Source organism: Rhinolophus sinicus, linkage group LG07 (assembly GCF_036562045.2).
Source record: "Rhinolophus sinicus isolate RSC01 linkage group LG07, ASM3656204v1, whole genome shotgun sequence".
Taxonomy (NCBI): Eukaryota; Metazoa; Chordata; class Mammalia; order Chiroptera; family Rhinolophidae; genus Rhinolophus; species Rhinolophus sinicus.
In genome coordinates, this window is record NC_133757.1 from 46,634,513 (window position 1) to 46,647,106 (window position 12,594).

Consider the following 12,594-nt stretch of genomic DNA (forward strand, 5'->3'; position numbering starts at 1 on the left):
ACAAATTCTCACTTGGCCTGAACAAATAGAATACTGGTTGTTTTCAAGGTAAATTAAACCCTCTTCTTTTTTGTTTTGATTTGTTTTGTTTTTGTTTTCTGCATCTTGATCCACCTACCCTACCCCCAACCCAACTATAGAAGTATATTATTGGGAGCCCTACTTAGGAGTTTTGTCTTAAAATTTCAAGGGAGAAATAGTTTTAGTCCTGCTGTCATAAATGGCTCTCAAATTTGTGGGAGGCAGGGATGGGGGCATAGGACAAAGGAATAGACTGCATGGACAAACTAATATAGACTAAGCTTGGTAGCTAAATCATCACCTAGCTTTGCTAGGAAGTAGAATTAGGCTTTGGGAGTACTATTTAATTCTATGTTTATTTTGTTAGTCTGTGGGTGTCCTGTCACCTGAAATAAGTTTCAGAAGTAAATATACTGTGTGTTGCTTTTTTGAATCATGGCTGTGGACTCTGACTTTTTAAAAAATAAGTGCCTGTGGTAGTTGAATTTCATGTGCCACAAAGCAGAACCCAATTATTGCTCACTTTCCTCTATAGCTGTCCTTTGTTGTACAAGAGTGGGGAAACAGTCTAAAAGGAAAAAAAAAATTTCTGATTTTGTCATTTTTACATGTGTTCTTTAATTTTCTGTTGGGCGTAATATTTTTTGTTTTTCTCCGAAGAAGGCTTTGTTTCTCTGCTCCTTAGTAGAAATGCTGAAATACTTTGAGATTTTTAGTTTGGTATGTGTAAAATGCAGTTAGAACAAAGATAGAATATTATATAACCCTGAAGGAGATATTAAGTTAAGACAACTAAACGTTTTGGGAGGAAGTGTGGGGGAAGAGTACAACCTGCTGTTTGGGGTTTTTTGGATGAGGACGTAACAGGGTATCATGATGAGAAGTTACAAATTACAACTTAGTTTCCTTTCATAATCCTCTCTTTGCTTTTGGCATTGTGCCAGAGAACTTTCCTTGACTGTGGCCTCTTAGATCTTCAAATTTCCTGGGTTTCTTACTCTTTGTCAGGGTAGACGCTATAGGTATTCTGACTAACTTTCATCTTTATCATCTATTAGGAAGTAGTTGGATAGATAAAGAGTCTGATTAAGGAAATTGGGTGTAGAATTGAAGCTTGTCCTATCTTACTCAGAACCTGCTAACAAATACTGAATTCGGTTGTGGGGCTGAAATTGCCTGGTGTGTCTCACACCTCTCTCCTCTTTAAACAATGTATTATCTATATTGATAAACTATACTCGTTCTACTTTAATTCAAAATTTAAAACTATAAATAGTGATCTTAAATCCCTGACTAGAGAGAGCCTTTTCCTCTAGCTGAAATGACAGTTTCTGTCCAAAGCACTCTAATGGCTTGAAAGGGAATTGCATGATTGGGAGAGGGGGTCAGCATAAACACCTGCCCCCACTGGTGCTAGTGGACCAGGCTCCTGCTCAAGCCCTAGTAATGATATCTATTTTCTTTTCTTTTCTTTTTTTTTTTTTTTTTGCAGTTTTGTAACTTTATTTGACGATCAGCAGTTAGTTTTCATCCACATTAACTGTCTGTAGATTTTTGAAAGTGGTGACAGGTACGTAGGTAACCAATGTATAGAGCTTACTTGGTGAATCTTCATCCTCATTACGCTTTCTGGACAACCGCACCCAGATGCGGTACGGGACATTCCTTATTCCTTTGGCCCAGACAGCTTTGTTGAGTCTGGTGTCAATGCGCACATCTGGGTTCCCATCTCCTTCATGGGCAAATTTCCAGATCTCTTTGAGTGCCCAAGGGGCACGCTTCTTGAAACCCACTCCACGGATGCGCTTGTGAATGTTGATGGTGTACTCTCTGGTCACTACCTCGTTGATGGCAGAACGGCCCTTCTTTTTCTCGCCACCCTTCTTTGCGGGAGCCATCCTGCGGGGCCCCAAGTTGGAAAGAAAGAGGGCGAGGTATTGTGGGAGAGGGAAAGCAGTGTCTCCATGATATCTATTTTCATATATAGAACGCAGCTTGTTGGCTGTGCTACAATTATTTCCTTGACTCTTGAGTAAGGTAAAGGCGTGAAATAGTTTCAGGCCTGATTCATGAAATTGGACTTGTGAGTGGCATGGTTTGGAAATCCTCTTGATAGAAATATCTATGTAAATAATCTTTATGTGTTGGGGTAGGAGGACATATTCTCTTCGAGAAAGTCAATTTTAAGGTAGTATCGCCTTGGTTATGTTGTCAGTCATTGTCCCTGGAGAAAATCAGATTGCACAGTCAATTGGGGGTATTGAGGACAATTTAAGAAAAGGATTGTTTGAAAGGGTTGTGGGAAAAAGTAGGGATGGCAGCGTATCCTGAGGCTAATGACAACAGAGAGCTATTGCCACTCCTAGGCCTGAAAAGGGGCAAGGTAGTGGGAGCAGGAACCCAGGTAGAATAGCTTCAGCTGAATAGAGGGAGCAGGAGCTTTTCTTGTGGCTCTTTGGTAAAGGGGTGTTTCTACAAAGAGAAAGTCATGGAGAGGAGGGTATGGAAATAAATACCCAGCCCTCCAGTTTCCTGCTGCTTTCATTGGTTAATCCCAATCACAAGCAAAAAAGAAAGGAAGCCCACTGATGAAATATATCCTGGTCAGCCTCCTGTAGCATGCAAGAGAGTGTGGAAGGTGGCGTGGATGTGGAGGGCCAAACAGAACATACTCAGCATCAGTAGTGACCACAGGAGTGGTGTGGTAGAGTTAAAAATGGTACCACAACTGTGATTATGTAAGAAGGTAACATTAGGCAAGGCTGAGTGACGTGTATGCATATGTAAGAACTCTATATGATTTTTGCAACTTGTCTGTAAATCTAAAATCATTTCAAAATAAGAAGTGTGGGTATCCCTAAGAGGGACCCCATTTATACATCCTGTAATTAGATACCCTTTCTAGACTGCTAAGGGCCATTTTTCTAGCTATTTCATTATAAAATGTCATCAAAGTAGTATTTGAAAGTGGGTGAACAAATATAGAGAAATGTCAGTGGGTATTAAACCAGGAAGCTGCCTGTCTACATATGATTTAGAAAAGAAAAAATGAAAACTAAGTGATCTTCCTGCTAGCTTCTGTATACACTGGCAGCTCTGTTCTTCACTGTTTCCTTCCTTCCTTGATGATGCTGATAGAGGTGGTGGGTAGTAGGGGGAGCCCATGTAAGACACATCTCACTAAAAGAGGACAGATACTGGCATACTTATATCTTTTTAAAATATGTTTTAAGAGGAGAATCAAGTCATACATAAATTACATTCATACATGGTCCTGATTTGCACAACATAGTGACCATTCAAAATATTTAGTACTACCATCATAGCCTGGCACATAGTAAATGCTCAATAAATGTTCTTTTCTGAACAACATTTTAACATTTATTAAATCCTCATATATTTTTAGCACTTACTAAATGCTGGAGCTACAATGATTTCTGCCTTCAAAGAGACTAAATGTTGCTGAGGCAAGGCAGACAAAGAAAATTAAATACAAATGAATAAATTACAAGTTATGGAATGTATATTCTTAAAAGAAACAAAGTACTGAGATAGGGAAAACACCATCTAGGGAAATTTACTTGGTATCTTTGAGAACCAGCCCCTTTATTTTTAAATTGTTATACGTACTAGTGCTGATTTAAAAGTACCAAATTAGATACAATTAAGTTACCTTGTTTATTTTATTTTTTTTAATTTATTGGGGAGACAATTGTTAGTAAAGTTACATAGATTTCAGGTGTACAATTCTGTTTTACATTATCTATAAATCCCATTGTGTGTTCACCACCCAGAGTCAGTTCTCCTTCCATCACCACATATTTGATCACCTTGTTTATTTTTAAAACCCATGTAAAGCTACGGGAAATGGAAGATAACAGATGTATTAAAGATTTTCCTCTGCACACTTCCCTACAACTTTGTTTCAGTTAGTAAAGGAAATCATTGGTAAAATGATAAACTTTTCTTAACTCTGGTTATAATGTAACATTCCATGACTCATAGCAACATGTTGCAAGTTGAAGTGATAGGTCAAATACTAAGCTTGACCATTAGTCAGGAAATAAAGCATGCCATTTTTATAGAGTTCTTCACAGTTTCAGGCAATGAATACCAAAAGTCTCAATAAAATCCAGAGTGGGTGGTGAGAGTATCCACGGAGGGATACCAGTTTAAAACAAAACAAAACAACAAAGCGAAACCTGGAAAAAAATTAGAAGAAGATAATCTCAGAATACAAGATGCTCATATAAATTTAATAATTTAGACTTATGATTCAACACATGGTCCTTATTTTCCTTATTATGTCATAAGCTGGCAAAAACTGTCAAAGACGTGTATTCATCCGCCAGTGTTTATTCGCACAATCATTAAAGACACACATGGGGCTTCTGGTTTGCATACACAGAAATTGTAATGTAGCGTTTTGCCCAGAGATGATCACACTGATTTTAGGGCTGGGTTGTCATTAATACAGCTCACACAGAGTCAAATCATTCATTGGATCATGTACATTTCCAGTTATTCAAGACTCCTCTCTGTAATTTCTAGGAATGATCCCAAACAGAGAATCAGAGTGAATAAAAGCCAAGTGGGGTGAATGCGCTTGAGGAAAATTTCATTAAGGCCACAAAAAATTTTTTGTTGAATTCTTCCTAGTGCCGAAAAGAACATATGCCTTGCATCTTGAATACTTATGCTCATCTGATACTGTGTGTTTTGATACTGCTGGATTCTTACTGACTGTTTTCTGAGGTCTACTTTCCTTACTGTATAACTCTCCATATACTGGCTAGAGTATATTCTCAAGTCAGGTAAAAAGAACTGTTAAATTTTTGTTAAAACCTTACTAGTATCTTAACTTCTTTTTAAGTTATAATTAATTTAATAACAGAATGCCTTTCAATGTCCAAAATATGTCATAAAAATAATGTTTTTAAAGATTTGATGGCAAGATTTACCTACCATAGTGGCCCATGCGAGAGAATGATGATTACAGTATTTTTTTAAAACCTGTTCTGGTGCTTTAGTTTTAAATACTTACTCCTTTCGTGTTTTTTGAACTAAAAACAGGACTTTCTGCACATGACAAATTTTAATGGAACAGATGCTGCAGTTTTATCATCTATGTTTAAGATTTCATAATGTCATATGAATTTGATTTAAAAAGCATAGGTTCTTTTCATGGTTGTAAGGGACCAGATGTTAAACAATAAACTTAATCTTAGGAACTTAGTTATTTTAAACAACAAAATTATTTATTTTAAGTATGACGTTGTGTTTGTGTTTAATTTTAAAAACAGTATACACATATACACACCCACATAAGATCATAGGACGGTAGTAGAGTTAAGTGAACTTAATACATCTAAAGTGCTTAGGACAGCTTGGCATGTAGCAATTTCTCAATTTGTGGTATTTTTACAGCTAAAGGTGTAATATATGTTACTAAAATATTAAGTGAACCTTTCAAAAAATGCATTTTCTTAGCAGTATATTCATAAAGACTAGGCTATCATCAATATTAAAAACTCACAGTTGATGGTTAGTTTGAATGATAGAACTCAGTTACAAAGATAAAGGTGGACTGGGGTGAACACATTTGAAACAGGGTACCAGTTACAGTGATGTTTGCAGGTTATGTACCTTAAGCATGATTTCTTTCAGATAAGAACCACATAAATACCTGAAACTAAGAAAAAAAAATTTAACAAAACTACCACTAAATTATCAAAAATTTTATCTGAAATATCTGAATGTATATTTTTCTATCTTAGAAAGAAATGTTTTCACTTAATATCTTGTATATTCATTCTAATTTAGAAAAGGAAAATAATTCATCTAATAACTGAGTATTCCAATGCTTGACATAAGTTTAACGTTATTTTAGATATAACTACCCTCTAGAAAAAAATAGGAAAAAATATGAAATTTTCTCAGCATTTAAATTTTGATATAAGTATTTAATGCTTTTGATTACTTTCCATTTTTTAAAATTTTAACTGTTTATTTCCTTGCGGTATCAAAAGTACCCAAAGGAAGGTGCATGACCTTTAATGACACACACTCCTGCTTCTTCTATTTACTGTGTGACCTACAGAGATTTAACTGAATTCTCTGAGACCTATGTTCATTATCTGTAAGAGGAGCAATTAGTGATCCACAGGGTTGTTTGATAGATTACATAATTTTTGATTTACTGAATTTATCCCATGTATAATAGATGTTTAATAAATGATAGCTACCATCATTATTATTTTTGTTATGACTGTTAATCTAAAATAACATCCTGTATAGAATATTAATATGTTTAGGTTTTGAGTTGTTTTCATTATTCTTTAGATTGTAAACCTTTTCAGTTTAGAACAGCATTCAAGTTTGTGTTATGGGTAGTGTCTGAATGTATTAATAATACTAGTTAATATTAATAATTATTGAATAGTGCCTACTACTCAATAAATGTCAGTTTAATGAATGATTGAATTAATACATATCATGGCCTAACTTTAGTCAGGTCTGAACTACAGAAATTACTATCATGACATATGAGGGAAACTACACTTTCTCAAATCATCAGGCCAGCCTTGAATAGTCTCTGTAATTAATTGCTATGGAAATCAGGACACATATCTAATACATTTAATTTAATTTGATTAATTTTTCTCTCAATGTACTTGAAAAAGCAAACCTACAGAAACGTTGAAAGATATGTATTACACATCTATTAATATATTCTTTTTTGTGTACTGTTTTTTGCTGGACGATGTGACATTTTACTTGTAAATACTACAGCATGCCTCTCCTAAGGAAAAAAATATTCTTCTACATAGGCACAGTGCAATTATCACACTGAAGAAATCTTATATTGATTCAGTCTGGTCTACCATAGGACACTGTCCATTTAAAAATCTTTGCAATTGTTTCCTCCTCCCAAAAATACCTCTTCCAGCTGTTTTCCTCCTGATACAGCATCGAGTCTTAGATTCATGTCTTGCATTTGGTTGTCATGTCTTTGTGGTCTCCTTTTGTCGGGTCTTCCCACCATTTTGTGTGTGTGTGTGTGTGTGTGTGTGTGTGTGTGTGTGTGTTTCTTGACTGATAATTTGAACATTATTTTTCTTTTATTACATTTTTATAAAATCTTTTGATTTGAAGATCAAGAAATCTGGGTAATAGTAAAATTTCAGGTTTCAGGTAGATTGTTCAATCCACATTTAGCCTTGTGGTCTTTGTTGGAGACTGTCCATTGCTACCTAGATTGGATCCTAAATTTGGAATTGGGAGACTAGCAGATTGAAAAAAATCAATGTCGTTGAGTGAACTCAGATTAAATTGATCTACTGCATCTACACCGGTTGGTAGCAGGGAATGGAAGAGAACGTGATGCCTTAATTATTGGCTCACTGAAATAAATGAAAAAAAAATGAAGTAATGGTATTTATAGAGTCATGGGAAAACACAGAAAAGTAGTATTGACTTGAAGTAAGGATTTTGATGAACCTTATGAAAATCTGAAGATTATTTTCTGATTAAAATGATTAGAAGCTATTCCAAAAAGTTAATTTTTGTCACTCCACTCATGAAATGCAGTTTATGCCATCACTTAATGGGCAGTGTAAAATAGCTGCATTGCAGGTTAGAACATTTCATAAGAAATTTAATCCAGCTTTCCAGGGTTTATTTAAAGCCTGTGATATTTGATCACTTCACTAAAACAAATCAGATCCATTAGAAAGCTGAGTTACCTGGGCCTCGATTCCTGAGGTACTATGCATGACGATACAGTTATAAAAGCCTGACAGGCTAAATTCTGCTGAATATAATGTATAGCGAAAAATTACCTGTGAAGATTAATTTATGTGCTGCCCATAGTCAGAAAAAAAAGACAATGTAAACAACATGTTTTCCTATTTTTCACTTTTCAGTCAGAAAACTTAGCCAAATTCATTGGTCAAGCAGTGTGATATGCTTCACTCTGAAATGAGGGAATATCTTATTTTCCCACTGCTTTCTTGGTGACTTCATTAAAATTAAAAAATATATATGTTTTTGACATAATTGCAAACAGAAAAGCTAAGGATAGTACAAAGTATTCTCATACACCGCTCATCCAGTTTTCCCAAACTTTAACATTTTATCTTGTTTACTTAATCTGTCTCTACACATATATAGATTTTTTTCCTCCTGAATTATTTGAGAGTAACTTTCAGACGTGATGTCTCCTTACCCCTTAAAATGCTAAAATGTTTATTTCTTACAAACAAGGACCTCTTCTTGTATAATTAGAGTACAATGATCAAAATCCGTAAATGGACATGGACAATATTATTGTGATCTAATCTGATCAGATTCTCCCAGTTGTCAATAATGTAGTGTATATCAAAAGACAGTCTCAGATCATGCATTGCATTCAGTTGTTCATTGCATTTAGTTTTGTCAATCTGATGTTTTCAAAGAATTCAAGTCAGTTATTTGTGTAGATTGTCCCTTAATGTGGGTTTATTCAGTATTTGCTTATGCATTTTTAACAAGAATGCCACAGAAACGAGTTTGTGATCTTCTCAATAAATCATATCTACAGGTACATCATGTCAGTTTCTTCCAATAATATGATTTTAACAGTGATCACTTGGTTAAGGTGGTCTCTGCCAGGTTTCTCAAGTACTAAGTTACTCTTTCTCCTTTTGTAATTAAGTATCTTTTCTGGAGATACTTTATATAAGTTCTGTTACTTCTCACTGATTTTCAGTATCTATTCATGATTCTTTTCTGAATGAAGTATGATGGACTCCATTTTAGCCTAAACTTTCTGTTTTATATTTTGTTATCTGTAAGGCACCTTGATTTTCTTTTGGTCATGAAATGGCACGTATCTTAAGTTTTAAAGATTAAATGAATAAAGCTTTAATAATGAAAAATGCTTATGGCTCTATTTAATATCCTAGTGCATGATGTAGTCAAATGGTTAATTTTGGTTCAGAAAGTTGGACTCAAGTTACTATATGATAAAATGTGTGTATAGTGTGTGGGATGTTGAAAACAAAGAGACAATTATTAATAGGATGGTGAGGCTAAAACTAGGCATAGAATTCCAAGGGAATGTGACAGACTTCATTCCTTTTTTTATCTTGCCCTTTCTGGCTCTTATCTTCCACACAATCCTCTCTTATCAAGAACTTAATACAAAAGAAAGAAGCCCAACTCAGAGAAACTCAATGGAGACAAAGTAAAATAGAAGATAATTGATTAATCAGTAACAATGTACTCTCTCAATTTAGGACCAAGTAGCTTTGAAGAAAAGATTTGTTTATGAACCAGATAGGAAACAAATCACAATAAATATCCTTCAAGAAACAAATATAGATATATAGATATTTTGTTCTCTATATAATGTTTTGGAAGTGTAAAATGTTACATTCACTTTAGAAAATTATATATATATATATGTATGTATATACAGAGAGAGAGAGAGAGAGAGAGAGAGAGAGAGAGAGAGCCTCCTCCTCCCTTTTTAAAATTCAATCACCATTTAATGGCCATTTGGGTTGTTTCCACTTTTTAGCTATTATAAATATAACTGCTATGGTCATTCGTACACAAGTTTTTGTGTTTTCATTTCTCTTGGGTACATACCTAGGAGTGAAATTGCTGGGCCATATATAAACTCTATGTTTAACTTTTATAGGAATTGCCAAACTTTTCTAAAGCAGCTGCACCATTTAACATTTTCACTAGCAACATATGAGAGATCCAATTTCTCTGCATTCTGGCCAACACTTGTTATGGTCTGTCTTTTTTTTAAATTTTAGACAGGTGAAGTACTATCTCAAGTGGTTAATGATGGTAAGCATATCTTAATATACCTATTGTCCTTTTGTATATTTTCTTTGGAGAGCTCTCTATTCATTTTCTCTTTGGGTTATTTGACATTTTATTACTGACCTGTAATAGTGTTTTACGTGTTCTAGATACAAGTTCTTTATCAGTTGTATTGCAAATATTTTCTGTGGGGTTCTCTTCATACTTTCTCGATGTGTCCTTTGAAGCAAAAAAGTTCTTAATTTTGATGACCAGTTTATCTATTTTTTTCTTTGATTGTACTCTTTGTGTCATATCTAAGAAACCTTTGCCTACTCCAAGTTTATGAAGATTTGCACCTATGTTTTCTTGAAAGAGATTAATGGTTTAGCTTTTATTTTAGGGTCTTTGATTCATTTTGAGTCAATTTTTATATATGCTGTGATGGAGGATCCAACTTCATTCCGTTTTTTGTCATTAAGTGTCATATTTTATTAAATAATTTTGAAGATTAATTTACCTTACTTAACCATCATAATATGCTTAAGAAGCAGAGGAGGGGGTATGGAAAATGTGTTTTCATAAGATTAACACTAAGCTATATTGGGCATATATCCTATGCAACTCCAACCCACATTTTCCTTCTATTCCTTTATTGTAATGGAATGAAAAGGGGCCCAGAACAGGGATTGGTCATTATAACATTCAGGTTCATCCTTCATTATCCACTGTACCCTTTATTTCTGAAGGTGCAGTGCCCTTGTTCTCAGCAAGCTGTTAACTAATGCTGGCTAACATGTTAGTACATTATAGCTAAACAAATAAAAATAAATAAATCTTTAGTGAATGTTTACAATTGATCCAAAAATAATATGTAACACTGTAGAATGCAAGGCAGTGGATCATGCATAGGGGATTTATTTAGTCAGAAATAGGATTCTTCCCAGCATTCCTTAAATTCCATCCCCTAACAAAGTTACTTATTTTCCAGGGAAATCTTATGCAGCAGCCTTATGTTTTGTCAACTACCATAATACCCTCTACATCCCTCACGTTGCCATTTTTATGACGTAATCCCAACTTCATTCTTTTGCATGTGGATATTCAGGTGTCCCAACACCATTTGTTGAAAGGATTAGTCCTTTCCCATTGAATTATCTTGGAACCCATCACATTCTTTAGTTTAATTCATGTTGCTGCATATGTATCAGTTATTTGTTGCTTTTTATTGCTGAGGTAGTATTCCATTGTAAAAAATATGTCACACTTTGTTTATCCAGTCTCTCATTAATGTGTGTATGGATTGTTTCTAGTTTGGGGCTATTAATGAATAAAGCTGCTATGAACATTCTTTTTTAAATGGACATATGTTTTCATTTCTCTTGGATAAATAGTTAAATTGCTGAGTCATAGACTATGTGTATTTAATATTTTAAGGATCTTACAAAAACAATTTTCTAAAGTGAATGTAACATGTTATACTTCCCAAACTGAAATTTGGTTTGGCAATTTTTTCATTTAGTCATTCTAGTGATAGCTATATTCTAAGTAATTATTACCCATCATATGGCTCTACAATAACTGCTTTTATTTCTTTTTTGGATAATATTCTATTTATTACCAAAAAATAATAGCATCATTAAATTACAGTAACATTTTTGGAAAACCACTATTGTCCAGGAGAATTAATTGGCTCCTAGGTTTTCACCGTTATAATTATTATTAAACACACTTGACTGAACACAGATATTTAAAGATGTTATATAATCTATGCACATGTAATATTATATTGAGTATGTAAGAACTATGAAAAAGAATAAGGTTAAAAGTGGTGAGATGAGGGGTTGTTTGTTTTTTATTATTCTAAGGGTTGGTGGTGAATTTTAGTAATAGTATAGAGGAAACAGGACCTATCTTGCAGTTTTGCCATTTGCTTTTAATCTTTGGATTAACGGATAGATAGAACATAGAAACTAGGTACCGAATTTCAGGATATTTAGCAATAGTGTACAAAAGCTCATAATTGGTATGAAAAGAGTTCAAATTTGTAATTAAGATAGATGATGTCCCACAATGCTGACAGTACTTGGAAATAAGAGCACTTAAATATCATCAGTGATATTTATAATGTCATGGAAATTGAAAGAGGTACCTGGGAAGTTTAAAATAAAGGAAAGAAATTACATAGTGGTCAACTTCACACAAAAAAGAAATACAGATATTCAATAAATGATTTTTTGTCATATGAATTTGGAAAGGTAAACGGACAAAGTTCGTAAATAATGGGAAATTTGAGTTAAAATGGAACAGTCTTGGCACTTTGAGAAAATAATTTGATACTATTTGGAGAGCAGTTTGGATAGAGTCTTGAAAGTATGCGTGCTTACTTCAGATTGAAGAAAGGAAGAAAGATTTAACAATTATTTTTAAGTGAAAGAAATGGGTTACAAAATGACATATAGTGTAAATCTCACTTATGTTTTAAAAATACGATGCATCAAATATAATATATTTATGTATGCAAAGAGGGATCTGGCAGACTACATACTAGCTTTCCCTGAGTAGATTTGGGGTTTTTTCCTCTGGTTTTCCTTATCTATACCTGCTGGTGTTCTTTTTTTTTTTTTTTCTGTAATGTGAATATAATAAAAATCAAAGAAATTTCTAATTAAAATAAAAATTGCCAACCCAAATGTGATTAAAGAGCAGAGTGAGCAGGACTCTGAACCAATACTGTAAAAACCATTCCCTCTGTGAGAAAGCTCGAGGTAAGCC

At 33.9% G+C, this 12,594-nt stretch overlaps 1 protein-coding gene and 1 pseudogene across 6 annotated transcripts in view; one reads left to right on the forward strand and one right to left on the reverse strand.

Annotated features, from left to right (window-relative positions):
• TET1 (tet methylcytosine dioxygenase 1) overlaps positions 1 to 12,594 on the forward strand; it is a 121,827-nt gene that overhangs the window by 39,400 nt on the left and 69,833 nt on the right. The gene's annotated exons all lie outside the window — the stretch shown is intronic.
• Positions 1,522 to 1,926, reverse strand: LOC109447412 (large ribosomal subunit protein eL31; annotated as a pseudogene). Its single transcript, XR_002137356.2, has one exon. The product of XR_002137356.2 is annotated as a large ribosomal subunit protein eL31 (transcript).